This window comes from Mirounga leonina, unplaced genomic scaffold (assembly GCF_011800145.1).
Source record: "Mirounga leonina isolate KUSES-001 unplaced genomic scaffold, KU_Mleo_1.0 Mir_165, whole genome shotgun sequence".
Lineage (NCBI taxonomy): Eukaryota > Metazoa > Chordata > Mammalia > Carnivora > Phocidae > Mirounga > Mirounga leonina.
The window spans coordinates 53826693-53834536 of record NW_023270415.1 but is presented as its reverse complement, the minus strand read 5'-3'; the positions used below and the strand labels follow the sequence as shown (position 1 = coordinate 53834536).

General features: G+C 38.9%; 1 long non-coding RNA gene and 1 pseudogene across 1 annotated transcript; one reads left to right on the top strand and one right to left on the bottom strand.

Moving 5' to 3' along the window:
* Nucleotides 1–3590: 3590 nt before the first annotated feature.
* Nucleotides 3591–6014, bottom strand: LOC118014766. The gene is made up of 3 exons (XR_004680374.1): nt 6001–6014; nt 5478–5540; nt 3591–3614 (listed from the first exon to the last, which is right to left on the bottom strand). It is a non-coding gene; the product is annotated as an uncharacterized LOC118014766 (long non-coding RNA).
* Nucleotides 6015–6143: 129 nt separating this feature from the next.
* LOC118015412 lies at nt 6144–7368 on the top strand (annotated as a pseudogene).
* The last annotated feature ends 476 nt before the right edge of the window (nt 7369–7844 follow it).

Below are 7844 nucleotides of genomic sequence, written 5' to 3'. Positions count from 1 at the left end.
AAAATATTTATTACTCACATTAAAAGCTGAAGGAAATAAACACGGCAAAGTGTGAATTCTCCTCTTTCAACTCATTAAGAACATGTAATCATAAAGTGTAGGAACATGGAAAAGCATTGAGTGGAGGGAAGTTAGTGACCAGTGATGTTTGAAATATTATTTATGGACTGATGGGACATTTTTCTCTGAGTATTTTATGAGAATCTGATGAAGGCTGGAAAAAAACCCTGTTTTTCACAATTAAATTGAAACTGTCAATGGAATTTTTATAATTATAGTTGACTCTTGAACAACATGGGAGTTAGGGGCACCAACTCCTGTGCCCTTCACTGGAAGAATCCATGTATAACTTTTGACTCCCCCCAGACTTAACTACCAATACTGTACTGTTGACCAGAAGCCTTGCTAATAACATAATCAGGCAGTTAATACCTGTTTTGTATGTCATATCTATTAAACACTGTATTCTTACCATAAAGCAAGCTGGAGAAAAGAAAATGCTAATAAGAAATCCATAAGGCAAATCCATTTATAGAACTGTACTGTAAAAAAAATCTGTGTGTAAGTGGACCCATGCAGTTCAAATCCATGTTGTTTAAGGATCAACTGTATATGGGTATGGAAGTGGAGAATTCAACTTACTGCTTCTTCAAAATATTAACAGTAGCTAACATTTATTGAAAACCTACTCTGTTCCAGGCACTGGTGTTCCACATTTAATCCTTACCACAACTGTGTGAAGGAGACACTGTTATCACCCTATTATATATATGGAGAAGTGAAGCATATTCAACATGCCCAAGTCTATGGCAAAGCTATGATACAAATCCAAGCCGAATGGCTCCGGAGTCCATGTTTCTAACATCTATGCTGCATCTAGTTAAGGGCATGACAGGAAGTGGTACTTCTGTTTACTTATAGCTCTCACTTTGAAATCATTTCTGAATGTATGAGAGGTAAAGTATCTGGGAAGGGCCATAAGGAGGAAGAGGAGCTATTGGAGGATTAGGGTGTGGCTGGGAAGAATTACCGACAGACACATTATGAACAGGAGTCTTGGAGGCCCCATTCTCCCTTTCTCCTCGTGTTCTCATCAAGCAGACTTCCCTTCAGTGGCCGTCTCGGAGCATCCTTATCTCTTATGTTGTTCAACTACCTAACCAAGACTATCAGAAAAGGAAATCCATGAAGCAATCTCATCATTGGTCCTGCCCTTACCCCAGTTTCCCTGAGGAAATCTGTGGTTCATTCTGTACCTTATTTTTTTTTTAAATGGAATTTTGTTGAGGCAGATTTTCCATAATTGGAATCTGGGAGGGGATTATGGTTAATTTGTTATAGCAATAGCAATATTCTTGGAGAATGTTTCTTGTAGAAATATTTCACATTCAAGATGGAGGTGAGAGAAGGTTCTCTGCCTCTGTGATTATATTAACAGCCACAGATGTCAATTTTTTTGTCAATAGAATAATATTTAAATGTGAACCATAGTAAACAGAATATATTCATTTTGGGTCTCTTCTGTTTAGAGTACTTTACATGAGCTTTTCTACAGGGATAGGTTATTTCATACTTTCCCCCATGACTATGAAGCATCCCCTTTATTTTGAAGGAAAGACAAGTACTGATGTATGAGCACTAGGAGTAAAGTTGCTACATATCCCAAGTCCCTATCTGCATGTTTCAAAAGGCTTATATAGGATTGGCACTTTGTGGGTAGTGAAAAAAAAGCAGAGGCTTTGGCGTTAGACTTCGATTCAAATCCTTGTTGCTCCTCTTCTTAGCTGTGTCATTGGTCAAGTTTGTCATCCTCCCTTTCCATATCAGGAAAACAGAGGTGCTAAAACCAACTTCTCTAACTCATAGAAATGTGAGAATTAAACTAAATCATGGAACTATAACCTTAATAGACGATAGATAAATAATAGACATATATTTATTACGTAGACCTCCTGTGTAGTTTCCTAAAAGCTTTAGGCTTCCTTATGGGCAAAAATAGAGCAAAAATTGATTATTAGTAGTAGGGACAAGTTTGTCAAAGTTTCCCCCATCTCTGGTCTTAAATCTATCTGCTTACACAGACATCAATTTGAATGTGCTGTTCCATCCTTAGACAGATGCTGATTTGCAAAAGATAATGTTGTGCTTATCGATTTCATTCAAATAGGCTTTGATTCTAATGCTACATGTTTGACTGCAAGTCTAGCCAGAACCCTTGAATTTTAATTGCTTCTTACGATCTGGTCAAGAATTATTCCCACATGTGTGCCACACGAACCCAGAGCTGGCAGAATTAATGTCCTAGTAATTAAGAAATAAGGCTGAGGCATTTAAAAATTTCTTACAGTTAAAATATAAGCTCATAGGTTATAATGAATAGATGTTGGCACTTGACAATTTATTTTCTTCTACCTTTTTCACAAGTGGATCTGAACAAGACAATAGGGATCTAAGAACAATAGGTAAGGATTAACCCTTTATTTCCTAATATACTTTAAAATTAGTATTATTATCCTTTAAGTACTCAGATGGATATGCAGGACCTCACATGCATTTGTTTTCCCATTTATGTGAACTGCCTGGAAAAACTCCTAAAGTACAATTGTTACTAATACATTATATATAATTCAGATCTCCTCCTTTTAAGGGAGATAGTGAGTTCTGAAGGCAATTAGAAGAAACTGAGTAATGGTTGCCCTTTAGAACCTATCTCTTCAGTGTTCCCATTTCTTCACTTTTATTCTTGTCTTTTTACATCTTCATTAGAGGCATTTATTATAATTGGACATTTCTAATTGAAATAAAGTTCTCAGAAGCTATTGCTGCAAGCACAAGAAAGAAAATGTTAATTTTCAGATTGATTAATGTATTTTTAAATTATAGAATGATTTTCCAAATGTCCCAACCATGAAAACGCAGATAAAGTTACTAGGATTGGGGAAAATTATAAATGCATTATGTGTTTTAAATCTTACATGTGCTTATACTCACAATGATAGATTCTTTATTGATACCCCCATAAAAGCAGATGGACACAGAGAAGGTGATTTGATGTTTTATTAACTAGACATTACGATATGCTAGTGAATGTTTACCCAGTCCATAGACAGGGAAACAGTTTATTGAACAAGGTCATGATGCCAAATGATTGAACTAAGCAGTGATTGGACTCAGAATTACATTTCTAGCTTTCATATCTTATAAACGCCTTTATACTCAATTCTTGCTAGTCTGGTCTATTTTCAGTTGCTGGAACTTCTGATACTGTCCCTGGATTTTTTTGTGTGTGTGTGCATATGCTTTTGCATATGCTGTTCACTCTGCTTAGAACATTCTTTCCTACCCACTGAAACATCCACATTCCCTGGCTAGTACTTTCATGCATCTATCATTCAGTCATCCATTTATGACCATTTGATGGTCAAGTGTAATCCAGCAGTGGATAGTTCACATGCAGGGTCGGGTGGGAGAGGAATTTCATCATGGCAAGACACTCATGGCTTCTCTGCTTGAGGGATTTGTAGCTCTGGCAGAAGGAGGTTTCTCCATCTCCTTCCCTTCCCATGTTTCATCTCAGCTTTGTCACTGATGGGGAGAGTCTGTTAGCCTAATAACTTTGACATTAAAAAGAAAGACAATCAATTGTCACAGACACGGGTTTGTTTACTTTATAGATGAACTTACCTAAGAGATCTATAATGAACCAACACCACTAAGAATCCACCTGGCCTAAGCCACCCAGGCGCTCCAATAACTCATTATTTTAAAATGGGAGTCTAGGTACTAAAGAAACTATGAGGGACTGGAAAAAACATTGAGCTTCAGAGGTGTGCAAATTATGGCCCAAGGATCAGTTTTGTGGATCTGCCATCTCTTTTGTGGATACAGTTTTTTTTTCCCCCTTTTTCTTTTTTTTTTCATTATGTTATGTTAATCACCATACATTACATCATTAGTTTTTGATGTAGTGTTCTACGATTCATTATTTGCGTATAACACCCAGTGCTCCATGCAGAACGTGCCCTCTTTAATACCCATCACCAGGCTAACCCATCCTCCCACCTAACCTCCCCTCTAGAACCCTCAGTTTGTTTTTCAGAGTCCATCTTCTCTCATGGTTCGTCTCCCCCTCCGATTTCCCCCCCTTCATTCTTCCCCGCCTGCTATCTTCTTCTTCTTCTTCTTCTTCTTTTTTTTTAACATATAATGTATTATTTGCTTCAGAGGTACAGATCTGTGATTCAACAGTCTTGCACAATTCACAGCGCTCACCATAGCACATACCCTCCCCAATGTCTATCACCCAGCCGCCCCATCCCTCCCACCCCACCCCCCACTCCAGCAACCCTCAGTTTGTTTCCTGAGATTAAGAATTTATTGGAGGGTGCCTGGGTGGCTCAGTCGGTTAAGCCACTGCCTTCGGCTCAGGTCATGATCCTGGAGTCCCGAGATCGAGTCCCACATCAGGCTCCCTGCTCAGCAGGGAGTCTGCTTCTCCCTCTGACCCTCCTCCCTCTCATGCTCTCTGTCTCTCATTCTCTCTCTCGCAAATAAATAAAATCTAAAAAAAAAAAAAAAAGAATTTATTGGAACAGAGCCATACCCATTCCTTTAAGTATGGTTTATGCTTTTCCCATGACAGCCACAGAGCTGAGTGGTTGTGACAAAGACTTAATGCTCCACAATGTCTAAAATAATTACTCTCTGTCCCTTTATAGAAAAATTTTACTGACCATAGCATTACTACCCCAGCTTCTTTATCTGTAAAATAGGAATGATAGTCCCCACTTCACAGGGCTGTTGCCAGGACACTTACTTTGGGATATTCGTGTGAAAACCTTTGGTACAGTGCTTAGCATATAGCCATTGTGCAAGTAATGCTTGTTCAGTTGGAATCCAAAATTCCCACCCACCACCCAGTGGTTGATTTAAAACTATTTTCTTTTTAACCTTATGTTTATAAGGTGAAACAATTATGTGTCAAAGAGTAAAATTTCACCTTTTCCTTTTTAAAAACACTGTTATTTGCTTGTCCTCATGACTTTGTCAAACAATATAATCTTTATACATCTTTGTGATAAATAATTAAAATAAAGAAAGGAGAGTTGAAATAATGTGGCGGATGCAGTGCTGAACTCCACAGACTTTATGCAAATAGAAATGAGAGCGAATATTTCTGAGTTTTTAAATGCTAAAGGTCATAATTTTCTTTATACAGCAGCAAACAAAAAACCCTATAACAGAAGTGAAGATTATTGGTTGTTTTTTCTTGAATGACATTGTTAAAGATACAGGATTATTTTTTGCTTCAGTGTTTTATTAGAAATATATTGCATGGAAAATAAAATGATAATTTGGAAAGAAACAGGGGTATTCTGCATAAGGGACTGTTCCGGCAACTGCATGCTGTGTATACTGTAATTCTTAGCTAGTCATGCTGATTGCAGCAAGTAGGTAAATAAGGAGAGGCAAGTTACCAGGAGCTATTTCCTCCTTGCAGAATTGCTTTTATTAAATTGCTCTCTACTGTGATCATCAGCCTATATTGAGGAAAAATATAAGAACATTAGTAAGCACATCCTGTCTGATCTTAGGACAATAATCATCATGTTCATCCTGATAAATTGCTGTTTCTGTGTTATAAACCCTGTGCGTTGAGGAATTGATCAGGTTTCCCTTTGCCAGTGAACTTGGTAGAATGCTCAGGGCCAAATTTATGACTCAGTTGTAGCAACCATATGGATCTTTATGATGTACATTTTACCATCGTTCCTAGTTAGTTTTATGTCCTTTGTCTCTTTCTTTTGCTCTGCTTTTATTTATGCTATCTAAGTATTTTATGTCATTTTGCAAGCCACTTTCAATCTTTTCTGGAATAAGATGGGGATAAATAGGCAATAGGGAAGTGGATAGGGAATTTCCAGTAAAGTGCTACTATGTCTTTTGGTTCTCTCCTCGAAATACCTTATGAATAACGCAACAAAATAACTCCCAGCTTACCACTTGATAAATCTTATAATTTAAAGAGAAGTGTTTAGACGAGACAGGAGCCCCAGGCTGGGATCAGGCTCACTGCAGAGGCGGCGCCGGGTTCCTACCCGGGACTGTGCGGAGGCGGCTGCCAAGTGTGCAGCCCCTGAGCCCCCGGAGCTCCCGCGGAGCGAAAGGTGAAGAAGGAAATTGATGCTGTTGCCTTCTTTCTCAGGAAAGGCGAGTTAGAAAACATGGTAACTTGAAAACAGAGGCCGTTGAGAGATTTGTTGAGAAATTGACTCATACTTCCAGAAAAATAGGAAAATCGGTGCTATCCAGAAAAACCATCGGAAGGACAGGCCTACAGATGCATTCCTGTACGTTTCACAGTTGATCCCGGCGTCCTGGAAGCCTGTGCGAACAGGGGCACCTTGTACATGGACCTAGGTTTGCCGAAGGAGCTCACTCTGTGCGGGGCGCCGTGGGAGGTGGGCTGTCGGGTGTGGGGTGGGGACGGAGAGAAAAACAATGCGTTCACTGGTGTCAGCTTTGAAAATGACGATGAGAGGGGCGCCTGGGTGGCTCAGTCGGTTAAGCATCTGCTTTTGGCCCAGATCATGATTCCAGGATCTTGGGATCGAGCCCCGAGTCGGGCTCCCTGCTCAGTGGGGAGCCTGCTTCTCCCTCTCCCTCTGCTGCTCCTCCCTCTCCCTCTGCTGCTCCTCCTGCTTGTGCTCTCTCTTTCTCTCTCTGTCAGATAAATAAATAAAATCTTTAAAAAAGAAAATGAGGGTGAGAACAAGGAGGAAATCTCCATGAAAGTTAGTTACCTCTGATGTTCATTCAGGATCCTCTTCTTCAGACTGAGAAACAAGTAAGGAAGTAGAAGGGAAACCCAGTTGGGTGAGAGCAGCCCCAAGCCCTGTGTACCAGATTTCAGAATTGATATTCCTGCCTCCCCCAAGGTGGCACCCTTTGCCCAGAAAGAAGCCAGGAATGTTCCGAGGGAATGCCCACCAGAACCACTACTCTCCTCCTATCCCATCTGGTTATCCAAATCAGGGAAGGAAGAATAAACCATATCACCCAGATCTGGTTACATGGGTACCTCCTCCTGGAATGCATTGTGTCCAGAGTCACCGGACTGATCCTCACGTGTTAGCACTCCGCTAGCTCCTTTTGCTTCTCTGTTGGTGTCAGTGTTGAGAGAAGGTAGAACAAGACTGACCACATATTAAAAGCTAAATGTTCATACTCATAGTAGTAAAGTTAGATGGACCAAACCATCAAACTTATTTTTATAGAGAAGTTATCGACAATAATCTTTCTTAAAAATATATATATGCACTTTAAATACATCATTATAGTTTCAGAAACTTCATTAAAGTTAGTCAAGTGCTTGAGTTTTTAATATTGGACTTGAATATTTATATATTGTGCATCAATATTTATATTGATTTTTATATGAATCAATATAAATGAATTTTTATGAATTCATTTTATGAATATTTATATATTGAACATCAGAGGTAACTGTGAGAACACTGCAGCAGCGGGAGATCTGTTCTAGCATCTTTGAGCATTTCCTTTATGGAAGGTGTGTAAGTTATTTATACACAAGGAAGTCTCCTTTATGCCATTGTTTAGAAGAATTGCGTGAATTATGTTGCAAATAAAAAGTAGTGTGAGGCAAAAAATAAATAAATAAAGAGAAATATTTAGTTATACTAGTCATTTGGCTCCTTATACCATACGAAGAGATTGAAATAATTTTGGCTGCAACAAACCCACTGTCTTTTCTAAGGTAAGCCTGTGATTTAAGTGCCAAATTTCCATTTAAATATCAAAAAGAAAGAATGCTTATGGTCTAT